Raw genomic sequence first — 16334 nt, 5'->3', positions numbered from 1 at the left:
TTTGTTTACTCTTATGAAGTAGATGAAGGTGTGCACACAAAAGTACACAGATGGAGAAAGGTTGGACCTGGTTTACTGTGTAGCCTGTGACTTGGGATGTGACTCCTCAGAGGTAGGAATCCATGAGCTGGACAAGCACTGTACTACATCCAAAGATTTGTGACTAATAACAAGGGATATCTGGGGTGACACCTGGTCCATCCACCTGGTGGAAATGAGTCTAGACCACTCAGAAGAAATGGCTGATGATAATAACACTATGACTTTTCACTGTCTATGAGGACACTTATTTATAAGCTCTAATGTCTTGCACCCAATAGCAAAAAAAAAAAAAAAGTCACTTTTCTGTCCATGATTCTTTTCTTTCTATAACAACTCTTTTTTTTGGTGGGAAAAAGAGTTTTAATCATCATCTGGAAAAAAGCCACTGAGGGGGTCTAAGTCTATTGCATCTCCTTTACATGTTAATAAGCAATCTTGGATCTGATTAAGTGTTTAACAAGTGAGGTGTGGGATTTTGTTGTTATTTGCTTGAATATGAACCAATATGAAAGTGTTAAGAAATTGGTTTAGAGAATCATTTGGGATTGTGTAACTATGGATTGAGAGATGAGGTTTGGATGATGCCTCCTTTCAGGGGGAGAGGCAGGATAATCACTAACTCTTTTTAAACAGAAGACAAAAAAGTCAACGAGTTGTCACAAATTGAGATTCTACTGGAGTCAAGTAAATGAATAAAGCCAGTTAAGCGAAATGGGGGAGAGAGACATGGAAACTGGCCATTAAAGAGAAAAAAGAACTCAGGACTGAGACGGCTGAAATACCCCAGCATCCTACAGACAGGGTTCAGCTAGAGCCTCTACTACACCTGTGCTAGGAGATACACACAAAAACTTTAAAATATCTTGACTGAGGCATCATTGACAGACTGAATCTACACATAAGTGAGTAGTTCAGGTTTCTTATGTGCCTGCTTCTGTGAAATTATCACCCCAGACAAGGTGGAAAGCTTGTCTCTCACTCCTGAAAGACCTGTCATGCCCCACACATGGCTTTTCCTCTGACTCTCCTGGTGCTGTGAAGAAGCCAATCTGGGTACTGATGTAGCGTACTTTGTGTTTTTCATTTTCTAGGTTTTCCATAGATAGTATCATGAGGTATGCCCCCTTTTCCCACAGAGTTCCATTCACTCCGTATACAGTTTGAGTTTTAGAAAGCATCCACAGTTCTTAATGTTTTTATTGCTGTGTAATATTCCAGTACCATTTCATATTTATCTCATAGACTCAGAGTCCTGGGTCTAACCCAAATGTCTAGTACATGTTAAGGCCAAGTCTTAAATCTTGTAAATCTTAGCACTCTGCCTTATATACAGTAGTATTTTATATATGTTTTATGGTGTATATCTCTAACAACTAAGAATTGTAAGCATTGCTGAGCTTATATGATGTGTTTCTTCTTCGATTATAAATGCCTATTCAAACATTTTGGCATTTTCAGAGTTTTTGTGTCTTTGTTTGTTTGTTTGTTTGTTTATTTTTAGCTGCATACACACTATAGTTTTATGTTTAGACCTTGATGCATATATAAGTAAAATCTAGTATGGTATGTTATTCCTATGAATATTCCTATGAATATTTGAGTATTTGTCATTTTGAAAGCATTGTTTGTTCTCAACTAAATTGCTTCTTTACCTTTTGATGAAATTCAGCTCTGTTTGTGTGGGTGGCTGTATTTCAGAACTCTTTGTTCTGTTCTGTTTGTCTTTTTTGTATTCCGGACTATGGAGTATTGATGGACCAAACCCTTATTAAGAAGTCTTAAATTAAGAAAGCATTAGCTGTATGGTGTCCATCCTTTTGTTCGAAGTTATATTGACTACATTAAGACTGCTCCATTATTTTATATGAATTTCATAATAAGTTTGTCATTTACAAAATAAAACCTTGAAAGAGTCAACAGCAGATAGGATTTTCATTGCTTAATAGCCTTGTATGAGATTCTAGTATGAAATCCAATGAAAATGACACAGAAAATATCTCAGCTTCATTTCTACCTTACTAGGAAGCATTCTTGCCTTTGCTAATTCAAGTCCTAACAGTGGCTTTATTGAGGCTGCTATTTCTTCACTTAGGAAAAACATCTTCCATGACATTCTCTATGTGTAGAGAGTTTTGATGAGACAACATGCATTGGCTTTGCCATGTTCTTTTTTTCTGTGGTGTGACTTTTTTCCTGTATTGACATGTCCACATGAGTTAGATTATCATGCAAAATTATTTTCAAGATATACTCCATTGAGTCTGTGTCCTCATTGCTCATTGCAGGAAGTCTACTGTGGTCCTCATTTTTATAGGGCATATGTGCCTTCCTGCTGCTTTGATATTTTATTCTCTCTGCTTGTTTGCATAATGTCTTTATGATGTGATGGTAGATTGTCCCTTTCCTTATGGTTTCTGCTGCTTAGGATTTGTTGAGCTGCTTGAGACTGCAGATCTGAATTTTCTGTCATATATGGAAAAAAATCCTGGTCATTATTTTTGTAAATACTATTTCTGCTTCTTACCCCAATTATGGAAACTTCATCAACACATGCCTGAATTCCCTTTACTTTTTCTCAGGTTCTTGATTATCTGACTCAATTTAATTTCCTTTGCTATGCACACTATTTTGGTTTTGCTTTATAAGAGTTATTTTACGTTGTGTATGTGTGTGTACAAGTGACTCTGTGTATGTATATGCAACATGTGTGTGCCTGTTGCCTACAGAGGCCAGAAGAGAGCTTCTGAGACTGAACTTATAGATGGTTGTGAATCACCATCTGGGTGCTGGAAACTGAACCTGGGTCTGTAGGAGCAACAAGTAACTTTAACCACTGAGCCATTTCTTCATTCCCACTATGCAGAATATTTTTAATGTAATATAACTGCACATGCCAATTATTGCCTTATTTTCTGAGCTATTGGAGTTCTCTTCTATAAATCTCTACCTAGTCTAATGCATACTGTCTTTTCCTCTAGTACAGTGGTTCTCAACCTATGGGTTATAACCCCTTTGGGAAACCCCTATCTCCAAAAATAATTGCATTATGATTATAATAGTAGCAAAATTACAATTGTGAAGTAGCAATGAAAACAATTTTGTGGTTGGGTCATTACAACATGAGGAACTATGTTAAAGGGTTGCAGCATTAGGAAGGTTGAAAACCACTGCTCCAGTCAGTAGTTTCAAATTTCAATTCCAAAAATAGTTTATGTGCTTATGAGATGAGTAATAGTTATCAAGTTTCAATCTCCTACATGTAATTATCCAGTTTTGCCATCACCACTTTTTGGAAAGTTTATTTTATCTAACATGTGTTTCAGTCCCTTTGTTGGGGATTATTTAGGTTAAAGTGTGTGTGTTTATTTCTGGGTCCTCTATTTTATTATATTTTATCTTATCCTATCCTACACTTCTGCTTTTATCCAATGTCATGTTTTGTTACTATGGTATCATGGAACTATGCCCACTGGGCATGCCATTGCTGTTCCTGACTTGAAATCTGAACAGCTCTAGCTAATTGCATGAGACCCTCATAAGATCCAGCTTAGGAGCATTAACTTCTAGAATAGGTGAGGCCATCAGACCCTCACTTAGATTCCAACTCCTAATTCCTCCCTGCTTCCCAACTATCCCAACTACAGATAATCCTACCCCAGCTCCAAATAGTTTGGGGTAGAGCACAAGAGTAAACTGAAGTCAAAGGTTGACTGTGACTGGAAGCTCCAGTAGACTAGCCTTTGTGAGTGGTCATTTAGGGTACAGAGGAGTTTTTGAAAGATGCAGCTGGCTTAGAGTCATCTATGCATCTTTAAGCAAGCCTACTACATCCATTGATTCACAAGGATGTGAAGAACAGCAAGGGCAATTTAATGGGATTACATGGAGTTGATTGTTTTGGCTATATGACCAGTCTCACACTATTAATTTATTGCATCTTCCAGTGTTTTTGTTTACTTCTGCATTATTTTCCAGTTACATTCTGGAGGCCTTTTTGCCTCCATAGTTGTGTGTCTTCCTAAGTTATTGTTTGTTTTTCTTCAGGGTCACAATCAGTGGCATGGCATTCTTTTCTTGCTATCGTCTTCAAGGGGTCTGTCATGGTATGTGGGTAAAATAATTGATTTTTATATGCTGATTCTGCATTCTACTACCTTGTTGGATTTTCATTGGCCCTGTGAGTCTGTTAACTTTTTTGAGCCTATGCAATTCCTACAGTTAATGTTTGGTGCCAATCTAAGAATTTCTTTCCATGGCTTAGCTTTCTCAATCTGTAGCAGGTTTTTTATTTGCACACCTTTAAGTCTATATTGTGTCTTGGACAACATTGCAAATATCACTTTGTCAGAAGCTGGGTATTTTGACAGTCTGTAAACACTCTTACTCTTTATCCTGAAAATCACTTATATAGAAAAATTTCATATCTTTGGATCTTGCTTTAAAATCTACCATGAGGGACTGAGCTTTAGGATAATCATGCTGTTCTCTAATAAAGCCAGAGCCCTAAGTGCACTTTGTTTACTGACTCTTGAATTCTGATGTTTTTCTTGTAAGCTTAGTGGAAAATTGCTCCTTACCTAGCCATGGCTAGGTTCTGGGTCTGTTGCATCTAATCCATTCACTGTTCTTATGTAACTCTGGAGGTATCATTACAAATATGCCCTCATCATCATTCAGTTGATGACTCACAACGAATCCCCAGCAGACAACTGGAATCCTTCTGTTCTCTTCAATACAGTGCCCTGTGACCTCCAGCTGCCTTGTTCTTCCCAGAGTTTGAGCCTTGTCTTTTCAGCTGAGAGCCAAAGTGACTCTACTAGATTCCTCAAACAGTGGCTGGGACAGTCTCCTAAGCCAAGAAGCTGAAGGAATCATGAGGCTCACTTGGGTTTTGATCTTTCAGGGGTCAGTTCATTGACTGAACTCCATGTTTGTATGTTTCTTTTAGTACATGTTTTGGTTTTATATGTAGGATAATATCCTTGTTAGTCAGTGTTTCCTGGGATGAAAGTCTGAGAACCTGAATTTAAATAAGTAAAAGTAAAATAAAACAGTATAAGAGCCAATGCAGTGCATGCCAGCTCCCCCTCCCACACACACACTCACAAAAACACTTCTATGGGATTTGATATGTAGGTGGCCAGTAGTAGTCTGAGAAATAAGGAATCCATCCAAACATTTATTGCCATGTTTAATCTTAAAGATTACCATGATAAATCAGCTGAGTAATGATGTGTGTGTGTGTGTGTGTGTGTGTGTGTGTGTGTGTGTGTGTGTGTGTGTGTAGAAAAGTACTCCATCAATGTCAGGACCATACAGAAGGACTGTATACAATAGGGGCTGGTGTCTACACCAGCCAAGAATAATGTAAATCTCAGACAACCTAGAAAGCATGGGATATACATGCAGAACTGTATATCCAGATTCTGGGAATCACGGTGAGCCAGTGGTAATACTCTCATGTGAAAAGTGTTCCTACCTAAATAGCAAGGGCAAGTGAGGATCAGAGCACTCAGAGCTGTAACTCTGCTAAAATAGTGAGAGCAGAGGCTGGGTAGAGCGCCTGAAAAGTTGTTAGGTTCTTCGCTTTCATTTTGTTGATGAGAAAATTGAAGTTCAGATAGGTTTGGAAGAGCCAGTTCAAAAAGCAGCCTCCCGTTGTGAAGCCAAATACAAGACATCAGTGATGATGACCAGATGTGCCTTTTCCTAGAGCCAGACTCTCTACTCAAAAAAAGAAAAAAAAATTACTCTGAAGGAGGTAAGCCAGCATAAACCTTGTAAATATGAAATGAAATCATTGTTCAACATTTGGATTTAGTTATAGAGTTTAATTGTCCCTCGTGAAAAGCACTTTGATGCCCTCTGGAGATTTTTATGATAAGACATTTCAATTCTAATTTTATCTCTTCTTACACAGTTTAAATAGAGAAATTTTAATTTTTAGGAGAGCGTGTGTGTGTGTGTGTGTGTGTGTGTGTGTGTATGTGTGTGTGTGTGTGTGTAAGCTCATGAAGCTACAAACAGAAAATGGAGAGAAGATATCACAGGAGAGGAGTAGAGAAAGGGACAAAGAGAGAAGAGTGAAATGTAGTATGTGTAACAGGAAGGCGGAGAGGGGAAAGGAATGGGGCCAGCAAAAGGAACAAGGGGGCACATATACAACAAAGTATACGTGAAAATGCCATGATGAAATGCAACCTTTTGTACACTATCATAAAAATTAACTTTAAAGAATATATGTATGAATGGCATGTGGCTCCCGAATGGGCCATTTTGGAGAAGGCTACATAGAAGAGAGACACAAGTCAATCATGATGCCCTGGAAGCATAGAGAATGAGGGTCTGGTCACACATCTCTCATCTCCAAAAGACCACATAATGATTAGTTGTGATAATGCCAGCTACAGTTCTTTGAAGATGAAAAATGTCTTATATAGTTAAGGTGCTCTCTATCTTGGCTCTTTGATAAGCATTTGGGTGATCACTTTATGATTAGTTGTGGCATTTGATTCTAGTTCCCCATGCTACAGATATCTTTTGTGCTTATACATCATTCCCTAAAATGGAGAGGAGGAAGTTCCTTCTGCTGGGATACAGAGAGTAAACAATGCTGAAATATATTCATTTGATGATAAATGTGAGAGCTAAGAGACTGTGTCAAATATATACATATATTAGTGGGACGTTCCCAGAGGATTCTCTCTGTTAATATATTATTTAGAAATTATTAAAGTTTGCCTGCGGATTCAGAAAGGAAAGCCAGCTTCAAGCTATAAAGATCATGAGCTGGTGATACACACCTTTAATCCCAGGACTCAGGATTAAGAGGTAGACAGATCTCTGTTAGTTCAAGGCCACACTGACTACATGAAGTTGATACAGTACTAAAAGAAACAGCTCACACAAAGGTGATCTCAGCACCCATGCTTTTAATCCCAGCACTAGAGGGGTATAAAAGGTAGGAGCAGAGCTTTCAATACTCAACCTCAGGATTCTCCAGCCTCGTTGGGGAGAGCATAGCAGTCTGGGATTCCAGTCTAAGGTTTGGTGGAGCCAGGATCACCCTTTTGACCTAAGGTGGAGGGAAGAGCTAGTGAGTGACTGCTTTGTTTTTCTAATCTTCAGCTTGAACCCCACTAGCTGTCTCTGGATCTTTGTTTTACAATGCTACAATTCTCTAGACTATCCTTCATGTCTCATTTTCCCTTGTTTGTTTGTTTGGTTTGTGTTCTTTTCTTAAAATTTCTGAAAGGGACAAAATTCTGTGTTGGATTCTTCCTAAATGGGGGGTAGTCAAAAGGCTATTGTAGGGATGGATTGTGTCATGTCATTTCATAATAAGGAATTGTGTCAACAGGAAGCCTAGTCAAAACAATGCCTGTGGTAGGAAGGCAACTAGCATTCCGTTACTGTGGTGTTAACCCGAATGGTTTGTGGTTTAGACATTCTGCTCACACAGTTCACTGGGAAGTCAGCTCTACTCTCTTTACAGGATTAAGTTAAATCCCACCTGCTTCCCCTGAGTGCCACTTATGTACAAAAACACTGTGGTAGGTGTCATTAAATGTACTGGTGTATAAGATATTTCACATTTCATAAAACATTACCTGCTCTAAAAGATTGTAAGTATGCTTTCTAGAACTATTCTGGATCTAACATTCTTCTTGATGTTTAAAGATCTCCTTCAACACTTTCAATCATAAGCCATTGTTCTCTTTACTTTTCTTGTTGATGCTGGGACAAAATGCCTGGCAAGAAGCAACTTAAGGGAACTGGTTTATTCTAGCTTACAGTTTGGGAGTAGAATTCTTCCTGACAGGAAGGTATGGTGGTAGGAGTGTTGGGCCCACAGTTAAGTGCCAAGCCCAAACAGGAAGCAGGGCAAATTATGAAGCTTGAAGGCTCACTTTCAAGAACTTACTCCAGTGAGTCTATACTTCCAAAGGGTTCCACAGCCTTTGCCAACAGTGCCACCCACTCGGGACCAAGTGTTCCAATACAAAAGCCAGTGGGGGACACTCTGCATTCAAACTACTTCACTTAAGTTCAATGTTATTCTCCACTTGAACTTAGTGCTACTGTAGGAGGCACTTTAACCCAAGAAAACCCTGACCATACAACAGTATTGTCCAGAGAAGATGGCCTTGACCCTCTTGAAGTGTCAGTCGGCTACATCAATTCCCAGACACCCAAATGTGTGACAGAGAGCTGCAGGCACCTGGCTGTCACCAAGGCATGTGCTGCTCAGCCAGGGATGAGTGTGAATTAAACATAAACTATGCTCTGTACAAGATGATTTATTTAACATTACAATTAAATAAAAATATCTGCATACCACAGCAGATTAATATTTTAAAATGACAGGCAGAAAGCAATCAAGATTTGATTTATTGCCTAGATCATTCGCACCATCCCTCCTATGTCTGGATGGGAAAGGCAGAATTTCCTTAACTGTCTGAGCTAGCTTGCCACGGTGGTACCTGCCCCAGCATGTCATTTGTCATAGAAGATGCTTCCATGACTGTTGGATGCAGGAGGGAGTCTAGTCACCCATTATGGGCTTTAATTTTGGTTGTCTGTTTTTAGTAATCACAGACTACTTTATGAATGTACCAAAAGGGAGCTACAGCAAACAGCACTATATATACGCAAGAGAGATCATAGACGGGGTTATTTTGGCATTATTTTGCAGTAGGAACTATGAGTTTTGTAACAATGGGAAGGGTATGGAAACTGGACTGAGTTTCATGAAACACAAACTTGGGAACCCAAAGTGAATAAATAAACAACCAGTAGAAGGAAAAGTCCTTTCATCCATACAGAATGACTCCATGAGATGGGATTTGGAGACTACTTGCATTGTGCGTTTTGTTTGTAGTTGGGAGAATTGGGAGCTGAGAAGTTCTGCTAGTCACTCATTTGAGAATTAAAACAAGTTTCCCTGAGTGTGCTCATCTGATGAGAATCCACAAAAGGCAGGAGAGTGGAAAAACACTAGTGAAAAGTGTTTGAGAAAGTAAGGGTCATTCTTTCCCAAATTTGATGAAAATTAAAATTGTAAATCAAGCATAAGAAACATGTTTATATCACGTATAACTATTAAAACCTGTCATGACACTTGCATAATGTTCTCAACAACACAGCTAGACATACATTATTATAAAAGTCTTAAACTATGCAAGAAAAGGTATATTTTAGATTGTGATATTTTTAAATATATGGCATTTAAAATAACTGAGAAACTTAGAAAACAAAATGTATGGCCAAGAAGCTGAGAAAGTAGACAAAAGCCAATTAAGAGATATTCAACAACATTTGTAAAAGTCAGAAAACCAAAAAGAAGCAAAAACAAAGCCCACAGTGACAGCATCACACCCATGCTTTGCTCTTGGCTGTTGACAGTCCCCAGAAACCTGTTTTGAATACAAGAGAAATCCTCATGTCGTGGGTTCAATTTATCATATTTGCAGCAGATTAAATAGATGTTCATTCTCCTGAAGGCACACATGCAAAGCGAGGACCCCAGCTTTTGGCTTTTAACTCTCAGCACATAACCCTGCAGGGAATATAACAGTATTGCAACCTGTTCACAGCTTGCAGATGGAGTTTGAAAACAATAAAGTATAAATAAGTGCCATGTTGGGCACATGCAGTGTGTATAGCATCTTCCCATTGCTCTTACGTTTTTGTTGTTGTTGTTTAGCATTTTTCACAGATTCTCACAATCGCCATGTTTTCATAAGTGTTAGTGTTGTTTTCTTGGTGAACTTTTGAGGTCATTTGGAACCAAGACTGTCACATATAATAGAAAATACAAAATTAATCTAAAACTTCATGGTTATCTACACATGAAGCTTTCTGGTGTTGGTCTCCTACCAGTGACAGCATCTTCCTCATTTATTTGCCTTATTTCTTCAGCCTCATTTAATGATATCGTTCTTAAAGTTCCAAATGCTACCTTCCTTCACTATACCCACTACCCAAAAGTAGTGAGTATACATATGAGTAGGGAGCTCATATGTTCATTGTTTAATTCAAATCCCCTGGAGACCATCAAGTCTTCTTTATAGCTTCTTGTTTTCTTTTCCAAGTGTTATATAAACTTCCATGAAAAAAAAAAAAACTTACTTTGACTTAGCTAAAGCACAAAAGCAGAAGGAAGGAATTCCCCAGGCTTCCATCTGAAAAAATCTGAGCAATGCTTGCTCCCCTTCTCCCCATAGAACCTCGAGTAATACTGAGTCATAAGGAAACCAACAGTAATTCTGGGAGAAACCAGCATAGCTCCATTTCTGGGTGCTGTCAACACCCTCACTGGCAACAGAAAGTTGTTGCTTGGTAGGACTCTACTTTGCAGAAAGATGTTCTGAAAAAAATACATAAAACATAGAATATCCTTTTGAATCTTGGTAACACAGAGGCCATTATTGCTATGGTAAGGACCATCCCTCAGCAGCTGAGGGATTGAAGGGGATCCATAGATGCGGAGAATTAATCACTTGACTTTTCTATCTGATGAAGTAAAACTTGATTCTCTGGGGCCAGCAAAAAAGGAGAACACACACACACATGCACACACACACACACACACACACACACACACACACACACACCCCTCAATATGTCAGGATCTCACTAGGGTGCTGATGAATGGCAAGCCTTCAACAGGTCAGAGATACTGAAGACGAAAGACAGAGCAGGGAACTACTGGACAGACAAACAAACTTTTTATTATTTTTACTGTTGTCTGTTCTACTCTATTCCTTTTCTGTTCTGTTCTTCTACCCTGGTATTTCCCTTCTGTCTCTCTTGATGTCTTCCTTCTGGCTTTTCTTCTATATCTTTCCTGGTTTTCCTTTTCTTTATTTTTTTCCCTTACAGCTTCTATACCCCAGCAAAATATTTCAAGTAATATAAGTTACAATGTGGTTACATTACAATATTTGAGTGAGTAAATACACATAAAAAACAGCAGGTTTTCCATATCCATACATGATTATGTATTGCAGTTGAAAAACAAGTTGTTGCAACAAATTGTCCCAAGAACCAACATACATTCATACCCAAGCAACTTGTTGTATATTAACAGAGTGTAAGTAAGCAACGTATTTTTCTCAGCTCGTTCTTTTGCTAATAGGCTGCATTTTGTGGTTACAAAGACAATATCAATTACTTTATTATTCATCTCAAAAGGTAATATTAAGAAAATCTTAAAATAATCACAAATCTAAACATACACACACACACACACACACACACACACACACACACACACACACATATATATGTCAAATTTACTTTAAATTCTCAGGGTGCAGAACCACTCATCAACATGTTTTTTTTTTTAATCAGGAAGCTAAGAGAAGAAATGGGTACAAGGAATTAATAATCACCTTTGATCACCAACCCATCCTACCAAGAAAGGTACATCAGCCAATAATAACCAGGCAGTCACTGTTCTTGTTTCTTGACCTCAAAGAGTCCCTCACTCAACTATGTATTTTTCCAAGCTTCAAATTGTTCCCTAAGATTTTCTACCTCAAATCCATTAACAAAAACATCTTAACCTAACCTCACTAAAAAATTTACATGCCTAAAATCTTTCTGAGGGTAGTGGTTGAATCATTAATCTGCTCCAGCAGCAATGCTTGGAAAAAGTCAATCACTATTATTCTTAAGTACCAGCAACACTGCCAAGTGAGGGGCTAAACACCCCCTGAGAGTTTTCCTACAACCCATGGACTATGAGGGATGTTGTGACCATGCAGGCAACAATCAGAGCTATGCTCAATAACAGCATGAGGTCCTCAAGGGCTTTGACTCTCCACAGCTCACTCAGGCATGGCTTTGACAATGGCCCAGCTGTGTTCTATGAGTTCCAATGCTGCCTGTTGGTCCCCTCACATGGCCCTTGACAGACCATGTTTGAAATGGTTTAAAGCAAGCTTTAGCTATTAAGTTATTGCTAATTTATACCTTACTTCATTCTTTTTTTGTTGTTTTGTTTTGTTGGTTTTTCAAGGTGGGTTTTCTCTTTCTAGCCTGGGATATCCTGGAATTCACTCTGTAGACCAGGCTGACCTGTAACTCAGAGAGGTCGGCCTACTTCTGCCTCCTGAGTGCTGGAATTAAAGACATGCATGACCACTATCTACCACTTTCTCTTTTTATAACTGTTATTTATTTGGGGAGAAGGTGTGGGGGGCAGGCATGTGCATGTGGAGGACAGAGGCCAGATTCTACTGTATAGGTTCCTGGGATCAAATTCAGGTAAGTCATCAGCCTTGGCAGCAGATGCCTTTACTCACTGAACCCTCTTGCTAGCCCTACCTTGGTTAATTCTAAAGAAGAACTGAAACAAATAATTTGATAATGTTTTCAGTTATATATTCAGTTATGAGATTGCAATGAAACTAAATTATTTTGAACCAAAATTTATTTGTAATTCAACAGTAAAGTTTTTGACAGAAGGGTTCATTCTTAGAAAAAGAAAGGGTTGGTGCTCTTGAACTGATGTTCCTGAGGATTTCCAAGATCAAAGCTAGTTGTCCACCCTATGTACAGCCAGTGGCCAGTGATCAGTCATGGAAAGCCAGTCCTCAGAGTTGCATTTATGCAGGTGAAAATGGATGAAGTTGATAATACTTCACCCCTTATAGCTACAGAATGGCAATTTGAAATGACTCAACCAAATCAAATCTTTTATGAAAACAAATTTACCTAAGACACAAGTCTTTTAACCATCTAGAGCATTATATTTGTTGCAAATTTTAAAATGAGTTGTATCTATATTCAATTATATTGGGTTTTGTTTTCATGCCAAAAATTTTCAAAGGATGGAATCTGTTAAAACAAGAATACAGGAAGTTTCCAACTCATATGCATTTAATTGTATAGCTCTCTCTCATTCACTCTCTCTCTCTCTTTCTCTCTCTCTCTGTGTGTGTGTGTGTGTGTGTGTGTGTGTGTGTGTCTGCGTATGGGTCTCTATGTTTATATGTATGAATGTGTATTGAAAATGGAGATTTCTATTCCATCTTGTCCTGCAGGTGATCTGCCCCAAATAAACACATGAATGCTATATTAATTATAAAACCGTTGGCCTATGGCTAGGGCTTCTTACTGGCTAGCTCTGTTTAATTAAACTAATTTTTTCAATTAATCTAAGTATTTCTATGTGGTCTTATCTTACCGGAGAAGGGTCCAGACCTGTTACTCCTTCCTCAGCTAAATGGTATCTCTTCACCTCTCTGCCTCTCTCCCCAGCATTCTCCTCATCTCCTAGCCCCACCAATCTTCCGGTATCTACTGGCCAATCAGTGTTTTATTCATCAACCAATAAAAGAAACATATATACAGAAGAACATCCCCCATCAGGATGAAGATATATATATATATATATGCATATACATATACATATATATATGTGTGTGTATGAGTATGTGTATGTATGTGTGTGTATGAGTGTGGTATGATGAGTGTGTGTATGAGTATGTGTATGTATGAGTGTGTATGAGTGTGGTTTTTTTTTTTTTGAGAACTTAAGTTTGCATTTTGATGATGACAAGGAGAAGCATTGCAGACAGATGCCAATGCCACACTTTCGGGTTTTGTTGAATGTTTTATACCATCTGCACAGTGGTTTGGAATTTTGTTGTTGGTTTTGGATTGTCTGTTATCATTTTGTATGATACACTGCATTTGTCTAGAGAGAATTGAAGCCTAACCAACATTACTGCTTATGAATTCTGAAACAGAATTGCTCTATTCCAGATAATTGCTTAAAGCTTACATTTAAGTGGAGAAGTAATTGGAATGAATTCCCTAAGGTTTATCTTTTACAGTTCCTTGGTAATTGGTGTGAACCTTTCTCTAAACTGTTGTCTGTGTCCTGGTGTCACTGATGTTTGGGAAGAGGGGTATTAGTTAACAATGTTTACCTTTAAGATTGCCTCTACTGAGTCAAGTTCTGCATTCATATAAAATCTCACTAGGAAACTGCTCAGTTGTCACTTGCTACTATGCTTTCCACTGTTGCTTCAAGGTATCTTGGGAAGATGGCTTCTTCCCTTTCTAGGAAAGTCATTGGGGGAATGTCTAAGAGAAAGAAAAATTAGGTGGCTACAGAATTGAATGTTATTTCAAGGGATGAATCTGAAGTATTTTTACTCTTTTCTCTGGCAATAAATATTCAAAGCTGCCAAGAAATATCCAAGAGATGAGAGGAGATTTATGAGGTTCATGTTATTGTTTTAAATGCATTGGATGGAAAAAAGGAAAGTCTCATATAAATACAGCACACACACACACACACACACGTGTGTGTGCACATACATTGCATTGACACACACTCACAGACCCCTTTATAAATGATGGATATGTTCCTTAAAGCATCAGTATAGTATAAAAATGTGGGTTTGTTGTTACCTGATTTGAAAGATTAAAATGTGATCATTCTTATTATTACAGAATAAAGAATTGGATATCAGGTGTGAGGGTGAGCACATGTTTGATTACTGGAGGATATCATGGTAGCATGGGTGTATGTGTCTATAAACACATACTTTAATAATCAATATGTATACCATTCAACCTATAAAATTCACTTGGAACAACTTGAATAAAACACATTCAGCACATACACGATGTTCTAGACAGGGCTATTTATGACAGAAGAATGGGTGCCATTTAAGTACCACTTAACTATACATGGAGGCTGATATAAGCCAGTTAAGGAAAATACATGTGATAGAACATTAATAATGAAAAGGCCTAGATGTCCACCAGAAGATGAATGGATAATGAACCAGAAGTTGTTTTTGTCTGCTTTTGGCTACTGTGACAAAACACTGGCTGGGAACAACTTTGGGAGGAAAGGGTATATTTCAACTAACGCTCTATCATGAAGAAAACCACGGCGAATTCAAGGAAGTAACCCAGAGGCAAAAATAAATAAATAAATAAATAAATAAATAAATAAATAAATAAATAAATAAAGCATTCCTTCCCCCTTTTCTCTGTTTCAAAGAAAAACACCAGCAAAGTTTGGGTTTCCTAGTGGGTGGAGCCCCATTACAATTTTTATTCTGTTCTGTTCTGACTCTGCTTCTGGACCTTAAGGCACCATCTTCTATCTCCAACCTTCCAAGAGAGGTGTTTCAGGAAATGCAACAGTTTCCTGCTCTGCTCATTTTGGGTCCATTATTCATCCATTTGGTTTCGATCATTTTATCATGGTGTGAGCAATTTCTAGTGTTATATTCCCTGGACTGTTTTCTGGAATTGGTTGAGTCGAGTTTATGAATGTATCATCTGCTAAATGTATTACTGTATCATCTTTCCTTCTTTAGTTGGGTTCTGATAATTAGGCAAGCAACCATTCCTTCTGCTCTGAGGTGACAAAGAAGGAGTAAGAGACATCCCTTTTCTCTTTACTACTCACGCCCCAGTTAAAGAGGATTCATAAGATGCAACTACTTACCAAGAAACAGTTGTTAAATTAAACTGCCTGGACTCAATGTCCTGTACTACAGTGGTCTCAAGGTATACCCACCGCCATGCACTTGATGTTCCTTGGGTAGTAAGCTCCAGCCATAAACAAGGGACATGGAAAGCTCGGTGTGCATACTGAGTGAGTGGAAATACAGGGTGTCCACCCAGCAAAGCAGAACTTGTCAGATAATTAAAAAGACTTAGTGTTGAAGCCTATGTTCCCAGGCTTTGTCTCAAGGTCTTAACCAAAGAAAAAGCAGAGGGAGCTGGAGGGATGGTTAAAAAGTTAAGAGTCTTGCAAGGGACCAGACTTTAGTTTCCAGTACCCATATGGGTGGCTCATAGATGTCAGTAGCTCTAGCCCCAGAAGATCTAATATCTCCTCCTGGTCTCCTCAACCACCACACTCATGAGAAACACACACACACACACACACACACACACACACACACACACACACGAAAGAGACATGAGAAGGCCTTACTGCCCAAAGCTAAGAGAGAAAGCTTCCCTGCTGCTGTAGCCTTTCTGTCTCTAGAAAACACTTTGTTCCTTCCTGACCACAATCTGTATTTACATAAAATGTTAAGTTCCACATGCTAAGCATACCTGCCACTCTTCAGTTTTGATCTTTCACTTCAACAATAAGGCTAAGCTAAGTTATAAAACAGCCAAGTTATGGAAACAAAACTTACTGACTAAGGCAAACTGAATTGAAGCCATACATGTTATTTTCTTAGAAGCAGCATCCTTTCCTGGAAGCTAACTGCTTCTCAGACAATTAAGAGAACTCAGCC

At 38.4% G+C, this 16334-nt stretch overlaps 1 protein-coding gene across 1 annotated transcript in view; it reads left to right on the top strand.

Annotated features, from left to right (window-relative positions):
- Window positions 1-16334, top strand: part of Unc13c (unc-13 homolog C) — a 400087-nt gene that overhangs the window by 174015 nt on the left and 209738 nt on the right. The gene's annotated exons all lie outside the window — the stretch shown is intronic.

Source organism: Phodopus roborovskii, unplaced genomic scaffold (genome assembly GCF_943737965.1).
Source record: "Phodopus roborovskii unplaced genomic scaffold, PHOROB, whole genome shotgun sequence".
In the NCBI taxonomy this organism is placed as follows: domain Eukaryota; kingdom Metazoa; phylum Chordata; class Mammalia; order Rodentia; family Cricetidae; genus Phodopus; species Phodopus roborovskii.
Note: the sequence above shows the minus strand (reverse complement) of the source record. Positions and strands in the feature narration are given on the sequence as shown.